The following is a 21,396-nucleotide window of genomic DNA, read 5'->3' as shown; positions in this document are numbered from 1 at the left end:
CTAGAAGAGATGGGTTATGAAGAATCCTAATAATCCATATATAGCATTTTTTGGACGCAGAAATTCAATTAATCATATCTACATAATCTTTATAGCCTAATGTGTTAAATTCCCATGAGTAGTACTTCTCAAATTGACGATTTGTTTTGAATTTAACTTTTTACTTTTAAGACTGACACAATTTCTAAAAACAGTGTTTCAAATGAGACCGAAGATTCGAGGGTACCCCGGATGATATATTGGTGTGAAGTGAGTTCCCAGTTAGATAATAACCCAATGTTTTAATTGGGACTATTGATGTGAATACATGGGATCACTCTAATTAAAAGCCACCACATGTCATTTTTTTTATAATAACCCACCAGATGTCATTATGTACATAATTTTGTACACAAATCTGTACACCAAGCAGTTTCCTTCTGAAATTTAGTATTTCCGGCTTATCAGACAAATATATGCCTGTTAAGAAAATTTTAATCAGTTTTTTTAATTTTTGTCCAAGAATACACAATAATATGATGAGCTCGATTGGTTTTTTATGGGTGAAATTGATGTTAATACAGGGTACATCCATATTTACGATTAAAAGACCAATAAAAATAGAACAAAATTAGCGCTAGAAAATTCGAAATTTAGTTTTGTATTTATTTCTTTATTTACTCTTAATAAATGGTATTTACCCTCACTTAATGGTGAGACTACGACTTTGTCTTCTATCAATATTTTGATTAGTGGTCCTATATCATTAATCACACAATTAACGATTAATTATCATTCAGTTTTATATGAAATTTTTATATATCTTTTGCTTCTACACTCTTAGAGTCCTTTCTTGATTTTAATCCAGTTCTTTTCATTGTTCTACGTACTTATGTCAAATTTTTCTCAAAAATTTTTGGATTACATTCAGAGTTTTTTTAAATGATTCAAAATTTTGATTCTTCCCACCAATTTTTCTTATATAATGAAGTATCATTCCGAAAAAGTTTTGGAAGTATTTTGGATTTAAATTTTCCAACAAGTGAAGAAGATATACTTGTTCATGCCATTGAAGGAGAAGGTTTAAATAATCATCAACCATTTGATCTTAATACAAGTATCTATATTTTTATTTGATTGTCCTGTATATATACTGTCTTTTAAAACTTTCAAATCACATCTAACTTACATTACTACAGTATTAAAAAATTATATGATTAAGATATTTCAGATGAGTAAATCATGAATCACGGTCAAATAGAATCAAGTATTAACATCAATTTAAACCAACCTTCAGAAATTGATAGTGATTCAACATTACTTATATTATATTATGTGGATTGTTGTCATAAAAACAATCACTTGATATATTTTCTAAAAATTTGCAGGTGAACAAAAAAAGTCACCAGATGGTCATATATCCAAAAGAAAGGAGTTTTTAATGATGAATGTCAACAAGTTAATCTAGCTTTCTAAAAAGATGTTTTCATAGGAAGCTTTGAAAGGGTATCATAAAAGAAGTTTCACAATTATTCTTTATATCAACTCGCACAATCTCGTGCATATGGATGCAGGCTAAAGATTTTTCGGCAAATGGTAATGATAAGGTAGATGTTAATCATCGAAAAACTAAAAATTATGGATGCAAAAGAATTCAAAACGATCGTGAAAAATTTCGAAAGCTTTTTTTTTATCTAAAAGAACAACTATTCGATCAACTACACATGTTATGGATGTGAGTAAATCAACCTTGCACTACATATTTCAGATAGTAATGAGATATTCTCTGAAAAGATTGAAATTTTCCTATACATCACTAAAGAACCTGTCACAAAAGGTAGTGTAAATAGACTAGTGGGACTCTTGAAACTAAGGCTATAACCCCGGTTAGAATATATATATCGAGATTATATTTGATCAGCAAGGAAATCCCTGCTATTCTTAAAATATGGCCATTCGATGATGACAACATTACTATAGTTATTCTTATTCAACAAGAAAACGAGAGGACACACATTGGTCCAAATGATGAGAAGTATCGAATGGTTGTGTTCAAAATATGGTTTGAATGTCCAACTGAAATGTCAATCTCCCAACTTGAATATTTTGGACCTTGGATTCTTTAATGCAAATCAATCTCTATAGTGCAAGGAGGCTGATAAGACGGTGAATAATCTAGTAATTGCGGTGCAAAAGGCATTTGATATGTTTCCTACTAAAAAGGTGAATTAGATTTTCCTAACCCTACAGTAGTGTATGATCGAAATTATGAAACTCAGGGGTGCTAAGAACTATAAAATCCCACACTTGAAAAAGAAATCTTTAGAAAAGAAACAGAAGTTGCCACTTTATTTGTAATGTGATGCAAAGATCGTAGAAGATGCAAGAAAGTGGATGCATGCGTGCTAAAATGATGTTTTATTAGGGCCAACTTTAGATTTGTTTAGAAGTTCTAAATGCATAATTTAATTTTAATAATTCTATTGTGGTGAAATTGAAGTTGTTAAATCTCTTTAACTTTGTTGCCTTTTGTTTTAAAATCCTTAGTCTAGTGTCTCATAATTTATTACAAAGTTTTAGTCTTGCTTTAATTTCTTTTATGTCCTACACTTGAACATTTGTCAAGAATTCTATTCTTAATGTCAGTTGGTAATCTCTTTGATAATTTAAATTTTCAGATGTATGATTTTGTGTCAGCAATGAGAGTAGTTAACCTCAGTTGTTCTCTTTGTCATCAAGAGTTTGATTCTGAGGATCACCTTTTTCTTGTGCTCGTATGGTTAAGGAATCTGCAGATATTTTATTAGTAAAGGGTTAAGATTTTTGTTTGAAGACAATTGATCTGCTATTATCTTATTTGCTGCTGTAAATTGGACAACTTAATTATCTACAGATCTTGGATTTAGTCTATTAGTTGCTCTTTTTTAGTCTACTGTCATGTTTCAATGTAGAGGATTTAGCTATACTCTATGTTGCTGCTCGAAGTGGTTTAATTTGGCTTAGAAAGTTTTCCTCGGGACATAGAATGATGATATGAGGGTGTCATAGTAAGGTGGTTTTGTGTATTCTTTTATGTGTAGCCTGTTGGTGAGGAATTCAGTTACAGGTATTTGGTTTCTTCTGTGTGATATTGATTGCTAGATTTTGGTGAGGGGCCTACATAGTGTTTCGTGTAAATTTTGACATATGACGCAACATATTTATTTGTTAGTAAAGGTTTTTCTCCTAGTGTTTTGTGACCTCTTCCCCATCAAGGATCTCCGTAAATGTTAATGTATGGTGACCAATGTTAATCTAGCTAAACCAACATTGTACATTGCTCTTGCTTCATTTGATACCACTTGCATACGTTCATGTCATGATTATTTATTTCTACTCTTTCGTCAGATCACAAAAAATATAAATAAAAACTCATTGATTCCATCTTCAGTTCTTATCTAATGTATATGTTATGACTGGATTTGGATGGGGATAGGCAAGGGCGCGCCCTTCACGGGGTCAACCCAGAAGGCGCGGCTTTTGTCTGCAGAGGGTAATGATCATTATTGATTAGACAGAGATAAGAAGATGGGTGAAGGGCGCGCCCTCCATGGTCGCGCCCACAGGTAAACTTATTGTATGTGAGGATGAGTGAGTCTCGATGACGACCCTTCCGAGGGATATGAAGACCTACCCTTCCGAGGGATATGAAGACTAGTGCCAGGCTCATCTGGAAGTTATCAGGCTCATCTGGTAGTTCCCGGGTTACGACCGGGCGTGATCTATAATCCCCAATCCTGCTATCTGCCGGGTTGTCCTCGTGCGAGGGCTTGGGGTGATCATGATTGTAGAAGGCCCTCAGAGGTGACATGAAGGCCGATCATATGTCTGGGTCCTGTATTCTGGTGAGTTAGCCCTCATTGGGGGACTGGGACGATCGTGTAACTTGGCTCCTCATTGGTCTTACCTCTTAATGAGAACCTTCGCTAGGGGGTAAGGACGCGTCCCTACGCCTCGTAGAAGTGGTCACGGCTCTATCCGATGTCTCCTCCATGCTACGAAGAGTAGCGGTTAGTGTCATCTCTCGTAGTGGAGATGATGCCGTATCCGTGATGTACATGGACTAGGAGTCTAGGGTAATTGCCTCAAGGCATACTTCTAACTGGAGTAGAACTCTAAGTGATAAGTCACCGACCCATGGTTGGTCTTATCCCCGAGAGGCCTAGTCCTGATCAAACTAGGACTCCTGGTTCAATAGAACTACGTACGGCTTGATCCCCTATATAAAGGGGTACGTAGGCACATCAAGGGGATATATCGAGAGTTGTGAGAACGAGAGCAGAAATATATTCCCTTGATCTCAGCCACCCTCAAACACCTAAAAACCACCGCCCACGGCGGATTTCCGTCATATTATCACCGTGAAACACCTAAGTCCGTCAACGAACCTCACGTTTGTTGATTCACCAAATTCCTCTATCAACAGTATACAATCATTGTTTACACATCATATTGTACATGTTGTAAACTGTCGCAAGCTAGAAAGAGTCTATCTAGTGTCTAAGCGGAGATTATTTAGTCGCTGTCTATACCAATTTGCCTAATGAGTAATTAGCTGTCCTTTGGAATATGTTCACTACAAAAGACCGTACTCAGTTCACAAGACTCTGGTACAAACAAATCTGAACTGAACCACGGTCAGGTGCATCAGAATTGCTAGCTGTATAATACACATTAGTCTTGAGTCTGGCATGGTCAAGTGGTCGTTTACTTTATAACAAGTTGTGGATGATACAATCTACTTTATCATTGAAAAATATGGTAAATCTAGAAAATTTTGCTGTGAGAGGTGTTTTTTCTTTAATGGTTGTATTATATATTTGTTTTAATTTTATAAATTTACATGAGGTGTCTCTCTCATTTACCCAAAAACTGATTTATTACAAAATTTCAGTCTTGCTTTAGTTTCTTTCATGTCCTCCACTTGAACATTCGTCAAGAACTTTGTTCTAAATGTTAGTTGGTAAGCTTCAAGATAATTTAAGTTTGCAGACTATAAGATTTTTGTGTTAGCAATGAGAGTACTAGTCTTCCTCTGTTAAAATTAGAAGTGCTTGAGGCAATTTGGTTTAACCTCTCAATTTTATACATTTGTACCACAAGGAGTGTACTAGAGAACGATATCATAATGTATCCACAGATTTTTTTTAAGTCTCTACATATTCATCTTTTAACTTCTGATTTTTGGATATTATAATTTGTTTTATTCTCGTGAACTTAAGTTCTAAACATGCATGGTACCTGTCATCATTCCACATGCAAAATAAAAGAGCCAAAGAAACAGGATGCAACAAAAAATGTAAATCATAGCGGTGTGTATTGAACAATGGTGAAAATTGCAAAAACACGATAGAATATTGTTCATACTATAAGGCTATGAAGGCATCTATACCTCCGATCTCAGTGAGTGTAACTAAAATATTTGAACAGCGAAGAGCAATTATGCATGATGATATGTTAAAACAATTAGGGTATTTTTAAGTTGTATTTTCTTTTGAATTGTAGTTGATCAACGGATGGCATACACAATGTAGTATCTGTTGATCAGACAGCCCATCAACGGATGATGTGGCACTGTAACAAAGCTATAAGTATTTCAAATTTAGCAGTTGATAGGTCTTAGTTGATCAATTTATAATATAACTGTTCTATCAACGGATGTGTAGTTAGGATGATCAACTGTAATATTCAAAGTCATGTAAACTGCACAAGTGAAGTGAAGATCGGCGGCTAATTAAGGCATCAATGGATGAGGAATAAAGATGTTATCAACTATTATTTAACTCATCAACGGCTGAGCTCAAAATGAACTGTCAACTGATAATTCAAGAAGCCACCAATGGCTACTGAATTCGCTTATCAACTGCTAATTCTGTAGTTATCAGTTGACAAGAACAAGTCAAAGAAAAGGACAACAGTCACATAGATTGATCAGGAGGATGCTGCAACAGTTTTGGTAGCTAAGCTAGAAAAAGGCTTGGTCAAATCTTGAAGATCTCGAATCCTACCAACTCAAACAAAATAATAAGGAAATAAGCAACCATGTCTTCTGTGACAAAGGACAAGTATTTTCCTAAAATGTGGATAAATACAAGTATGCTACTGTAGGCTATCTCAGGAATAGCTAGTCTTCTTTAGTATAAATAGACATTGTAATTTTTCATTTCAATGTATCAATTACATAAGAATTAAAGTATGACTGAAAAAGATTAGCAAGAAATTTTATAAGGTTAGATCTTCAATCTTTGTAAGCAGCCATGTATCTTTTTAATTGGGAGGTTCTTCGATATACAAATACTCAGGTGGACATAATAATCCACTTGATATTTTATAAGCCTCTTGTTCTTAATTTCCGTCTTAGATAAATTTAATATTCTTGTGTTTGAATACTGTCAAGATTCGAAAGATTGATAAAATTATTAGATTGTATTCAACCCCCATCTACAATCTATCTCATTGTTTAAATTGTTAAATAAAAATTGGTATCAGAGCCGAAATCTAACAAGAAGCAAAGATGTCAAAAAATCAACAATGAGAAGAAAGGATGAAGGGGTCAAAATTTTAATGCTTTAGAAGGAACACTATTTTCAATAAATAGTGAAAAATATGGGGATGCATCTTCTGTCTCTTGACACTAGTTACATCAATTGTATAGAGAAAGGTCTACATGTCCTTGTCAAAATCAACATTGCTGTTAGACTGATGAAAATGAATTTAAGGATGAAGAAGTGCCCAAATCTCTCTCCGAGTTACTGAAGAAGATGAGAAAGAAGTGCATAATGACAAGAAAGCCATGAACATATTTTTTAATGATATTGATGTTGATATGTTTAATAATGTCATCAACTGCACTACAACTAAAGAGGTATGGGACAGTAATTAAACCCCATGTGAGGTTACTGAGCAAGTATGGAAAATAAGATGCAGCTGTTTGTTTTACAATAGGAGCATTGTCATTTCAAGACTATTGAATCCCTAAATTACGTTTTTAGTAGGTTTCAAAAACTACTAAATGCTCAAAAACTCTATAGTAGAGTTTATCTTGTAAAAGACTCAAATCTCAAGTTCTTAAGATCATTGCCTAAATAGTGGAAGCCAGTGAGAGTAGCTCTAAGACAAGCTTGACAAGTTGTATGGTATACTCAAAACATATGAACATGAGATTCAACAAGATGAATAAATGGAAAAAGACTCTAAGAAAGAAAAAATTATGGTCTTGATAGTTGATAAAGATAAAGAACAAGATAGTGCATTGAAATCCATTGTTGGTGGAAAATCTACACCAAACATGGATGTTTGTGAAGGTAGAGCAGATGTTGGAAAAGGTAAGGGCAAGCTCATTGAGGAAGATGATGCTTCCTCAACTCAGGACGAGCTAGATGACATTGATAAACATCTAGCATTCTTGGCTATAAAATTCTCTAAGCTCAAGGTTAAGAGAAATGCTACAACACCCAGACCATTCAGAAGATGTGGTCAACCAAAATCCTCAAATTTGGTTAACAGATCAAAATCCAAATGCTACAACTGTGGTCTAGATGAGCATTTTTCAAATGAATGCAGAAAACACCCAATTGAGAAGAATAGCTCATCAACTAAGAATGTTGACTATAGAAAGAAATATTTTGGGTTGCTGAAACAAAAGGCGAGAGAATTCATAACTCAATATAAAAGATTGGGTTGCTGATGGGGATGATTCTAATGTTGAGCTGCTAGTCAACCTAGACATGATGGCAAAAGGAGATGAGACTGATTCCAGCCCTTCTAGTAGTGAACATGTAAAAACCACTAACACATCCAATTTAACTATAATTGAATGCAAACAGATTATTGATGATATGTCGAATGAGATTTACAATCTTAGAATCTTTTTAAAATCATTTGCCAAAGAAAATACTAGAACTAAAGGTGCTAATGATTTTGCTTGTTGAGAGAAATGGCAAACTAGAAACAGATCTAGTTCAACTTGAGAAATTCAAGAAGGAAGCTGGTACTGCCAGAGATGAGTTATCAACTATTCTGAAAAGAGAAGAAATTCTAGAAAAGTAATTGGAGAAAGAGCAAAAGATTATTGCAAATATAAAAAAAATTCCAGGAATATTCTTGAGAACATGTGTTCTACACAAATTCTAGAAGAAAATTGCAAGAAGTCCTGAATCAAGAACAAAAAGATTTTAGGAGAAAATAATCACACAATGGATAGTGATCATTCGTTGACAGATATTCCATCAACGGATTAGAATTATCCATTGAATACTCAGATGAAAAGAAGCTTGAAAAGCTTAACAAGAAATTTAGACCCACCAGTAATAATTTTGTAGGAAACTCTATCAAGACTAAAAATGATGAGAAGGGAAAGGTCATATGTCCAACAAGAAATTAAACAACAGGTTTGAAAAAATGGAGCCTATAAGTAATAAGAAAAAGAACTCTAGGTATGGCAACATTGGGATGAATAAGAAGAATGATTACACTCCTGATAGGAATGATGTTAGAAAAACATGTTCTAAATATGGTAGTGTAAATCAACTTGCTGTCAATTGTAAAATTGTTCAATATGATCATTGAATTTCTACTTCTTTGCTAATTGCTCACATGCCTTATATGTCCATGTTTTCCAATGCACGTTCACAATTTGCAAATATGCCATTTATTCCAAATTCATATTTTGGTGCATTTAATATGCCTTCTATGTTATATCAATTTCCTAGAATAAATTACGCATATGCTAATCAGTTTCGTATGAATTCTAATTATGATGCATCAGATTCTTCTATTAAACCTAAGGCTCAGAAACATACCTCAAAGATTGAAATGGATTCGAAACCCTCTAAATTCAAGGAGGAAAATTGTTCTAAACCTAGGGTGGTTTCGAACAAAAATGGACCCAAGACTGCATGGGTACCAAAATCAAATTAAGTTGGTTTTGATGTGTGCCGGGAAGAAGAAATAATGTCTGATATCTAGATAGTGGATGCTCTAGACACGTGACTGGAGATTATTCCCTGCTAAGTAAGTTTGAAAAGAGAGCTGACCCTAGTATTACTTTTGGAGATGACAACAAAAGTTATACTCTGGATATGGCTTAATCACAAAAAAAATGTCATCATTGATAATGTTGCATTAGTTGTTAGGCTTAAGCATAATTTGCTAAGCATAATTCAACTATGTGACAAGGGACACCAAGTTTGGTTCTCAAATGAAGAATGTGTTGTTTCTGACAAGAAAGACAACAAAGTGGTGCTGATTGAAAATAGAAAATGAAATGTCCATATTGCTGACTTCAACTCTACAAATGCAGATTTAGTCACTTGTCTATTCATCAAAACAAGGATAGATGATAGTTGGCTATGACATAAGAAATTATCTCGCTGAACTTTAAAACTATTAATGAATTAATGAGAAGGCTTAATGACCTTTTAGCCCTCGAAGTATGGGTGGAAGTTCCGATACGGCCTCGAAGTTTAAAGACGTACCTTTCGACCCTCAAAGTATTTTTGTCGTACCTTTTAGCCCTTTTTAAAAATACCGGTATAAATCGGGGGATCAACTTGACAATTCATATTCGGGGTAAAGTTTGGGCGTACCTTTTAACCCTTAAAGTATACATCTCGTTCCTTTTAACCCCTAAAGAATACATTAAAATACATTAGATATTCCTTTTAACCCTTAATGTTTAATGCCCCTTTTAACCCTCACGTGTGAAATGTCAACTTTGTCCACCCCGTTATATACCGGTATACGCCATAAGGGCTAAAAGGTACGACAAGGATACTTTGAGGATCGAAAGGAACGTTTTTAAACTTCGAGGCCGCATCGGAACTTCCACCCAAACTTCAAGGGCTAAAAGCTCATTAAGCCTAATGAGAAAGAATCTTGTGAGAGGATTACAAAGCTGGAATTTTCCAAAGATGATCTGTGTAATGCTTGCCATTTTGGAAAGTAAAGAAACTCCTCTTTCAAAATCAAGACTCAATCTAGCCCTGGTTAACGAGTTCGTCCTGGACGAATTGAGTTCGTCCTGGACCAATTGAGCTCGTCCTGGACGAATTCAAATTTAACCAGGGTTGGTTAACTTTGAATTGGCGCCAGAAATAAATCAATTAACTAAACTTTCTCCTTTGAATTGAATTTGCACCACTATGAGGAAGTTGCACTAGGGGGGAACTTGCGCCTACAAGTGCCCTGTATCTTTATCATGAATTAAAAAAATTCTAAAGCACTTGAACTTGCGCCTCAAGATGAAGTTGCGCCACTGGAAGAAGAACTTGCGTTTGATGAATTTGCGCCACAGTGTCACCCAATTGTCTCACCTGTAGTTGCGCATGTTGACTTAGTTTTTAAATGATAAAAAACAAACTGGCGCCCCACACCATGTCTAGGCGCAAGTTTAATCTTGACTTAGCCATTTCTTCAAATAAGTGAATTGGCGCCAATAAATATAGTATACATATATATACTATTAATTGATTTAGTTACTTGATTTAATTAAATCAAGTAACTTCGATTAATACCATATATACATATATTTAAAATCAAATCTTTTGCCCCTGGTTCTGGGAACAACTTAATTGACTTGATTGATAATTCGTTGATCGAATCATTGAACAACTTCGTACGTACGTACGTCCTGTGCACTGGTCTAATTTACGAACGACTAGCACTGAAGCGATTCTTTGAATTTTTTACTTGATAAAATACTTGATCAGTCATTCCAGGTTTGATGTTGCTTCGATAAATCTGATTACGAATAATCAAGATAAATACACTGGAATCTTCTGGTTCTTGAAACTTGATCGTTAGACAATCTTCGATAGCAGAAATTACTTGGACTTTATTCTTCGCTGAGGCTTGAACATATTAATGAACTTCTTTCAGTGGCCGGATGTTCGTCTTGGATATCTTGATAGTCTTTGTCTGTTTGTATCGGATCTCCAACCTGTATATTCATGTATTATACTTACGTATTATTTTCTATTCTTTTGTTGTGTTGAGTTATCGCAATTACATTACGAGTTACATTATGCTTTACAATGTTATACTCAAAACATCTCTTTCATCAATCAGGCACAAGGGATGACACCATATCGATTGTCAAAGGAAAGAAACCGACATTGAACTTTCTACATGTCTTTCAATGCAAGTCTTTTGTTCTCATAAATCAAGGGGATAATCTTGGCAAGTTTGAAGCCAAAGCTAATCAAGAAATTTTTGTTGAATATGTGGTTAAAAAATCCTACATCCACTACACCGTAGATGCACTTACGCAACCCCAAAATTGTGTGTTGCACTGAAAAATGTTGTAATAACTCCAAAATTTTTATCTATTGCAACACTGGTCTTTTGATGTTGCTAAATAGTATACATGGTGTTCTCGTAGCTCTAAGAAATATTGTAGATTGCAACACTTAAAATTTGTTGCCTCAATATTCTAACTAAATGTACTTTAATTAAAAATTTTAAAGAGACAATTAGTGATCATAAAATAAAACAAAGTCCAAAAAGATATATATATATATATATATATATATATATATATATATATATATATATATATTAACGCAAAGTCGGTATTAAGGTGAGTAAAATTATTTTTATAAAATTTAGTTATTTAAATAATTTTAAAATACGTCATGCTAATAAAATTAAAATGATAATTAATTGAATAAAATTTTGAAAATTCTATTTCACACAAAATTAAACTAAATATTTTATTTTTAAAAATATAAATTTATCATTATATCAAAGTATATCATTTTTGAAAAAAATATGTTTTGAATAAATAAATTAGTAAAATATATATATATATAAATTAAAAATGAAAAAAACTAAAAAAGAGGTGTCTGGGAGAAGGGAGACAGATTGCTTTTGGGGTGTTAGAAGCGGGGCAATTTGCCGCCTCTGTGTGGGTGAAATAATTGAACTACACATACCTCTAACACATTCACTTTAATCTATTTCTCTTACACAAACACAAAACCACATGCGGGCCCCACTGGTTGGCCCATATTTCACAGAATTTCAGACTATATTGCAACACTATTGAATGTTTCTATAGGTGTAACAAACTGATGCCTTGGGTGAATATTGCAACTAAAATCCTAGTGTTGCAAAAGTGTTGCTACATCTCACTACGGCAGCGGTGCTGAAGGCAACTCCTGAAAAGTGTTGTGGTTTACTTTTTCAGGGTTACAGCAACAGTTTTTTGATTTTTTGCAACCTTTTTTTGGCGTTGCGTAAGTGTGTCTATGGTGTAGTGATGTCTTTAATTTAAGAATGTATATTTTTATGGAATCGGTTCATGTAATGTTTGATGATAGATGAAGACGATCATGACACTCTTCAATTTTAAAATGAATTAGAGGATGAACTACAGTTAGATAGTGATGATGATCTAATAGGAACATATAATGTTGGAAGAAATGAATTATCAGTTGACATCAATTCATCAACTGCCAATAGATAGGTCTTTGATACCACAATTTCGACATCAATTGATAATTCACATCAACTAATAATCCATCAACCGGTAATCAGGATAGCAGTTTAAGGTCCAGGTATTTAGGTGGGGATACTCATGACAATGGAGCTGAGAAAGATTTCAACAATAAAGCAAGCACATCAAGATTAAATTATCTTCCTTCTTCCCAAAGAAAATGGACTAGAGACCATCCCTCTGAACTCATAATTGGAGATGCAGCTGCAGGTGTCATAATTGATTCTCCCTATTTTTAAGATTTTGAAGAATCAAAGCCAGATTTTGCTATGATTTTATGAACCAAATAACAAGTTTTAATAAACATATTGAAGTCAAAAATTAGCTACCCTCCTATATTATCATTTTTCAATTTTTGACTTTAATGGAATAATCAAATTAAGTTAATTGATGATAAATTTGAATCAAATTTGCAATGAGTGACATACTTGAGTTTTTTGGACTCAGTCAGTCACATACTTGATATTTAACGCTTTTATTATTATATTTTTAATAATCCATAAGTCATTAATAATTCAAAATTATTCGAGCAGATTTTAAGTTCCTACTTTATCATATTAAGTGACTATTTGGCAACATGGGGTTTAGACTTTGTTTTTAAGAAGTTAGAATTCTATTTTTCTAGATCCGTTTGTGTAAAAAACCACAAGCATTTAAGAAGCTGAGAATGCTAACTTTTGTTTCAGGACTTCTACTTCTTTACCAAACAGTTTAATCCCTTATAATTTTTAATATACTTCTCACTTTTAGTCAACTTCTTTACTTTAAGTAATAAGCACTTTTTTAAAATTTATCCAAACAGCTCCTAAATCATGTGTTATCATAAATGTTTTAAATTTTTAATTTATCATATTAAATCATGTTAAATAATAATAAATTATTTTAAATTCAGTCAAATGAATTCCGAAACATATAATAATGTGGGTTGAAAAGGCTGCTCTGCTCATCGAAAATGGAAACATGGTCGTCTTCTTTTTCCCACCCTAAAGGAGCTAATTTTGGACCATTTTTTTTATCCCATGTCTACTTCTCAACAACTATATACTATATTAAATATAAATAATCAAGGTCTAAATTAATGAAGTAAAATTAAAAGAAAATTAAATATGAAAGGCAGATATAGCGTTAACTTGGCGTGTAGCGTAAATTTGAAAGGTCGGGCCCACCAGAAATACTCGCCAAGGTAGTTAAGTACACCCTCTGTCCCTATCATTTCTTTACCATTACTCCCTCCGTCCCATTTTAGTTGTCACATTTGGTTTTGTGCCGGTCAAATTGACCAAAGTTTGACTAAAATTTATTAATATTTTATCAATTGAGAAAATAAAAAAAATATGTCACCGAAAATAACTTTTAATCTACTTTAAGATGTAATTTTCAGTTTTTTAAAATGATAAAAGAGTGACTTGTAATCTTTGGTCAAAAATTAGTCAATTTGACCAACAAAAAAGGAAATGTGACAACTAAAATGGGACGGAGGGAGTACTATTTTGGGATGTCCCTCCCTCTCATTTCTTTACGTTACTATATAAATAGTAAGTTTTTCTCATCATTACATCCACTATCTTCTCCTACTATCTCGTATTTAACAATAAAAACTACTCCCTCCGTCCCATTTTAACTGATGTTTGACTTTTTAACACGTGTGTTGAGGTGTAAAAAAACAATATCTACACTCAATAAAATAATACAATTCTTATATCAAATAAAAGTTTAGGTTCTAAACTTTTATTTGATATAAATTTTATAAAAAATAATCATGTTTAGATGTGATTTTTTTAACACCTTAAAATACGTGTAAAAAAGTCAAAAGCAGTTAAAATGGGACGGAGGGAGTACTATTACACCCACTACTTTCCTCCACTATCTCAAATTTATTATTAAATATTGATGGGTCCCATCACTTTACCCACTTTTCATCTAACTTTACTCATTTTTCGTACATTGTTTTGGTCTCCGTGTCCACCTCCAATGTAAACAATTGAGGGGATAGAGGGAGTAACTGCTTTCAAGAAAAAGCAAGTGCGGATGTTCACGTCACGCACGATCTCCTCTGTCAAGATAATATAAAAGTTTCTATTTTTGGACAAAATTAAATTTTACAGAATATAATTATCTTGAGAAATATTGTGATTCAGCCCTTCCGGGCTCATTCTCGAGCAAAATTTTCATTTTTCAGGCCTCATCTTTCTACTTCTATCCCGACAACATGTTCCCGTCACTGCTTATAACAAAAGGACCAAAACATTAAAATATTTTTTTTAATTGATAACTGTTGATGGAGGAATTTGGTAATCAACAAAGATGAGGTTCATGACCGGAATCAAGATCTGTGACGGTGGTTTTTGTCGCCGGAGTGCGGTGGTTGTGTGTTTTAGGGGGTGGCTGAGATTAGGGTTTTGAGTTGGTCTCACGTGCTCTCAACTCATGATCCCCCAATGTGCCTACGTACCCCTATATTTATAGGGTATCAAGCCATACGTAGTTCTATTGAACCAAGACTCCTAGTTTGATCAGGACTAGGCCTCTTGGGGATAAGACCAACCCCGGGGTGGTGACTTATCTCTTAGACGTCCAACGCCTTCAGAGTCCTACTCCAGTTAGAATTAGTCTTAAGGCTGACTACCTCAGATTCCTAATCCAAGTAGATCACGGATTCGACAATATCTCCACTACGAGAGATAGCATCTAACACGACCCTTATGGAGAAGTCATCTGGGAGAGCTATGACCGCTTCCTGAGGTGTAGGGACACGTCCTCACCTCCCGGTGAGGTCTTCATCGTTAAGTAAGGTAAACAAGGAGCCAGATTACACGATCGTCTCAATCCCCCGATGAGGGCTAACTCACCAGAATACAGGATTCAGACATATGATCGGCCTTCATGTTACCCCGGAGGGCCTTCAAGAGTCATGATCACCTCAAGCCCCCACACGAGGGTTAACCCGGCAGATAGCAGGATTGAGGATTGTAGATCATGCCCGGATGAGCCCGGGAACTATCAGATGAGCCTGATAACTACCAAATGAGCTTGGTAACTACCAAATGAGCTTGGTAACTAGTCTTCATATCCCTCGGAAGGGTCGTCGTATCCCCCGAAGGGGTCGTCATATCCCCCGGAGGGGTAGGTCTTCCTATCCCCGGAGGGGCGGTCTTCGTCTCCCTCGGAAGGGTCGTCACTGAGACTCACTCATCCTCTCACTCAATATATTTACATGTGGGAGCGACCCCTGAGGGCGCGCCCTTGCCTTCGCCGTCTCGTCCCATCGACCACTCCAACAACACATCAGACAGGTCCTTCTTTAACATGAGTTCGCGCCCCCGGGGAGGCGAGGACACCCCGTTAAAGGCACACCCTTGGTCTTCATCTCATGGTCAACTTCTTACGAGGGACGCGCCCCTCGGTCACCTCCGAAGAGGGCGCGCCCTCCTCCACAGATTACACGACGTGGGTGGACGGAGGTTGGTCGCGTCTCTCCATCAACACTCTCAAGTAAGGCATCCCTCCTTGTGACTCGGAGGACGCGTCCTCTTCACGCAACACCAAGGGTCGGTCGCATCCTCCCTTTATAAGCAGGAGGACGCGTCCTCTTCATGCAACATCAAGGGTCGGTCGCATCCTCCCTTTATAAGCAGGAGGACGCGTCCTCTTCATGCAACATCAAGGGTCGGTCGCATCCTACCTTTCAGCATCCTTCAGGGTCGCGTCCCACCTTGTGACCCGGAGGACGCGACCTCTTCATAGGACACGTGTGACCTGGAGGACACATCCCTCCTTCCGACGCGAAGGACGCGTCCTTTCAACCTAGCTAAGCATGTGTTTAGCCCAAAAATGATGTGGCCAAAGACCTCTGCCAAGGGCCGCGCCCTTCGGGACAGACCCGGAAGAGGCGCGCCTTCTGTCTTAAGGCAACGACCAGATTTGGTCATAACAAGTACTCCCCAAATTTTCTTGATATTGGAGATATCAGGGGAATTTTTACTCCGTACCACACATCATCTTCCGAGAGCGCGTCCGCGCATAGAGGCGCGACGTAAGCCACTTTTATTCCTCGACATTTCAAGGTGTAGGTTGTGCACAAGCCTTGCAAGTATATAATGTCGGTAACTTTGATCATTTTAGCAAAGTGGCTAGACATGAGGCTGGCGCATCTTTATGATGTGTTCATAAGTAATGAGCAATCTTTATGTAGATAAAAGAAAACAGGGGGCGCGGCCTATCTGTCGTCGACAGTGGCGCAGCTTCGCTTATTCCTCCCAAAGGACACATTCAACAATAACATTCGCGCCAATGAACTTTAACAAAAGAAGGGCGCGCCTTCGCGATGCGAAGGTTGGTGGCTGTTTCAGCCTTAATGTGTTCATGGTACCTAGGAACAGTAAATATAAGGCGCGACTTACAGAACGGCGCCGCCTTGTTATAACATGACCCCTTTTTCTATCTTTTTTAAAGAATTGCCTAAGCAGAGGGCGTGGCCGATGGCGCTGCCTTACTCGCAATATTTCTTTTTCTTCTAAGGACTGTATAAGCAGAGGGCGCAACCTTACTTGTAATGTGGGCTCTTTTGATCTTTTCCAAGGATTAAGGAGAGGGCGCGACCTTTGGCGCAGTCTTACTTTTTCGTGCGTGAATCACTTGCTTAAGAAATTCAAAAGGACCACTCCCCAGTCCATACATCATCCCATATGGGGCATCACGAATCTTATCGTGGTTTATATAGCTCCGGTGCATCGCACGGGTCCCAGAGCTTATGGCTCAATGGGGAATCAATAGTATAAAGTGTTATTCAGAGCATGTCATGGATATGTAAGATCCAGAGCGTATCATGGATGCGCAAGTATCATGATCAAAGACCTTGCAGGTATCATGATCAAAGACCTTGCTACGTTCCTGTAGAACGGAGGGCGCGTCCTCATCAAGATGGACAGCTCCTTTAGCATGTCGGACTTGACCTGCACTCAATCATGAATACGACTTAATAGTGACGGTGAGTGTTACCTCATGACGCGCTTTGTTAAGGGAAGACGCGTCCTCCGAAAAACATCAACCCTGGAAACATGACTTTGGAACCTGGGGCGCGCCCTATTAGGAGAAGGCACGTCTTTGAAGCATCTTCCTTCTCGATATTTTTATCCTGGGGGCGCGTCCTCATGCGCTCCCTCAAGTGATGAGTACTCCCGAGGGGGCGCGCCCTAGGGAGGGACGTGACCTCTTCAAGACTATTGAGCTCCTTCCTGCGTACGTTTGTCTTCACAAAATATCATATGAAGCGATTAATGCATCAGACATACCTGAGGGCGCGCCCTGTCAGAGGGAGGCGCGCAATCCGTTCTCTGATAGAATACTAGTTGGATATGGCGTACCCCTTTATGTGGGCGTGCCTTGTTGGAGGAAAGTGCGACTACTCCTCGCGGCGAAGAGGTGTACTCCTCATAAAGGTAACACCGTATTACCTGTGAATTTATACATGTAGTAGTCTTAGGGAACCAAATACTGAGGGAGTTTAGTATTTACCTGAGGGCGCGCCCGGTCAGGGGAAGGCGCGCACCCTTACGACTTTTCGAGCTAGGTTCCATCTCAATAGCTCGCTCTTCGTAACTTTCCCGTTCATATCATCACATGTGGTCAGGCCTTCAACATGCGCCTCTCGCGAACCTCAAATTACTTGCTCTGGTGAGGGCGCGCCCCTTCAGAAAACCGTTGAGGCTTCCAGGGAGGCGATCTCCTTCTCGTAAAGACTCAAACCACAACAGACTTGTTAGCAATAACATGCGAAAGCATTGTGAGAATCTTACCCGGAGGTGCGTCTTCTTCGGAAGTGTCAGGGAATTCATTCCTCACGCTGGTAGTCGAGGACCACATCACTTGGAGGTGTACCCTGTCAGGGGGAGGTGTACCCTGTCCAGGGGAGGTGTACTCTATCCGGGGGAGGTGTACCCTGTCCGGGGGAGGCGTACTCTCTTCGTAGGTGTCAAGGGATGCATTCCTCACGGTGGTCGTCAGACACCACATCACCTGGAGGTGTACCCTGTCGGGGGGAGGTGTACCCTGTCCAGGGGAGGTGTACTCTATCCGAGGGAGGTGTACCCTGTCTGGGGGAGGCGTACCCTCTTCGTAGGTGTCAGGTCTCCGAAAATCGCATCCTTCGCTGACTCCCCGGTTCAGAATACCTTGTTCGCACATTAGGTTACCTCCTAGAATTTCGTTGATGATCGTCCTCCTTCAAACTCCCGATGGAGATATCGTCCTTTTCTGGAAAAGTAGATGAAGGTCTCCTCTTCTCTTGTGCTCTAGCCATCGCCCTGCCAGAAAACGCTCCGCCTCTACGTGCGAATCTCCGTCGTGTGACATCTCTTCCTCCTAAGATGAAGATCTTGAATAGCCCCTCCTTCTGGCGCCAATTTGTTGATGGAGGAATTTGGTAATCAACAAAGATGAGGTTCATGACCGGAATCAAGATCTGTGACGGTGGTTTTTGTCGCCGGAGTGCGGTGGTTGTGTGTTTTAGGGGGTGGCTGAGATTAGGGTTTTGAGTTGGTCTCACGTGCTCTCAACTCATGATCCCCCAATGTGCCTACGTACCCCTATATTTATAGGGTATCAAGCCATACGTAGTTCTATTGAACCAAGACTCCTAGTTTGATCAGGACTAGGCCTCTTGGGGATAAGACCAACCCCGGGGTGGTGACTTATCTCTTAGACGTCCAACGCCTTCAGAGTCCTACTCCAGTTAGAATTAGTCTTAAGGCTGACTACCTCAGATTCCTAATCCAAGTAGATCACGGATTCGACAATATCTCCACTACGAGAGATAGCATCTAACACGACCCTTATGGAGAAGTCATCTGGGAGAGCTATGACCGCTTCCTGAGGTGTAGGGACACGTCCTCACCTCCCGGTGAGGTCTTCATCGTTAAGTAAGGTAAACAAGGAGCCAGATTACACGATCGTCTCAATACCCCGATGAGGGCTAACTCACCAGAATACAGGATTCAGACATATGATCGGCCTTCATGTTACCCCGGAGGGCCTTCAAGAGTCATGATCACCTCAAGCCCCCACACGAGGGTTAACCCGGCAGATAGCAGGATTGAGGATTGTAGATCATGCCCGGATGAGCCCGGGAACTATCAGATGAGCCTGATAACTACCAAATGAGCTTGGTAACTACCAAATGAGCTTGGTAACTAGTCTTCATATCCCTCGGAAGGGTCGTCGTATCCCCCGAAGGGGTCGTCATATCCCCCGGAGGGGTAGGTCTTCCTATCCCCGGAGGGGCGGTCTTCGTCTCCCTCGGAAGGGTCGTCACTGAGACTCACTCATCCTCTCACTCAATATATTTACATGTGGGAGCGACCCCTGAGGGCGCGCCCTTGCCTTCGCCGTCTCGTCCCATCGACCACTCCAACAACACATCAGACAGGTCCTTCTTTAACATGAGTTCGCGCCCCCGGGGAGGCGAGGACACCCCGTTAAAGGCACACCCTTGGTCTTCATCTCATGGTCAACTTCTTACGAGGGACGCGCCCCTCGGTCACCTCCGAAGAGGGCGCGCCCTCCTCCACAGATTACACGACATGGGTGGACGGAGGTTGGTCGCGTCTCTCCATCAACACTCTCAAGTAAGGCATCCCTCCTTGTGACTCGGAGGACGCGTCCTCTTCACGCAACACCAAGGGTCGGTCGCATCCTCCCTTTATAAGCAGGAGGACGCGTCCTCTTCATGCAACATCAAGGGTCGGTCGCATCCTCCCTTTATAAGCAGGAGGACGCGTCCTCTTCATGCAACATCAAGGGTCGGTCGCATCCTACCTTTCAGCATCCTTCAGGGTCGCGTCCCACCTTGTGACCCGGAGGACGCGACCTCTTCATAGGACACGTGTGACCTGGAGGACACATCCCTCCTTCCGACGCGAAGGACGCGTCCTTTCAACCTAGCTAAGCATGTGTTTAGCCCAAAAATGATGTGGCCAAAGACCTCTGCCAAGGGCCGCGCCCTTCGGGACAGACCCGGAAGAGGCGCGCCTTCTGTCTTAAGGCAACGACCAGATTTGGTCATAACAATAACAAATTAATTTTGAATTAAAATAACTGAATTTAAAATTATTTAGGACTTGTGTGTATTAATCCGTCAAATAATTATTGAAACAACTAATACTATTGGACTAATATATAAACTACCACTACTATACTAATAAGAGTTTCAACTAGCACTACACATGATATTGCTGTTAGACTTCTAAATAATTATGAATTAAAAAATTTAGATTTTTTTAAAGATTAGAAAACTTATAATCCATCTTTTATTAGTTACAGTTGAATATTTTTGCATCTCTATCAAAATCATAACAACATATTGATTTTGCTAAAGTAAAATTTTTCTTTCTACTTTTCATTCTGAAATAAAATTTTATCATAACATGTACATTTTATAGGAAAATTCAAAATTTGAAATAGGATCAAGTGACAACAAAAAATTTTACACCTAAACAACAATATACATTAAGAAGATGATAATGTAAACAAAATAAAAAATATTATAATTATAATAAATTTCAAATTAGAAATGAAAATTATTTAAACCCAAGTTTGGCCTAGCTGAGAGGTTAGCAGCTTTATACACCAAGTCTTTTGTGGACTCTCTCTAGTATATTTCTTGTGTCTCTACCTCCGCTTTCTCGAGCTTTGGACCCCGCGAGTTACGAGTTTGTTGACGCGGCTAGATTGAACTTTTATAAATAAGAAATGTAGAAATCTTGTTACACTAATTCGATTCTTACTAAAATGCTAATGAACACTTTTTCTCTTTACGGATTCGGATACGGATAATATCCGCTTTTTCTCGGATACGAAAAATAACCGCTTTTTCTCGGATACGGTGG

This window comes from Daucus carota, chromosome 7, assembly GCF_001625215.2.
Source record: "Daucus carota subsp. sativus chromosome 7, DH1 v3.0, whole genome shotgun sequence".
In the NCBI taxonomy this organism is placed as follows: Eukaryota; Viridiplantae; Streptophyta; class Magnoliopsida; order Apiales; family Apiaceae; genus Daucus; species Daucus carota.
This window is presented reverse-complemented; position numbering follows the sequence as displayed.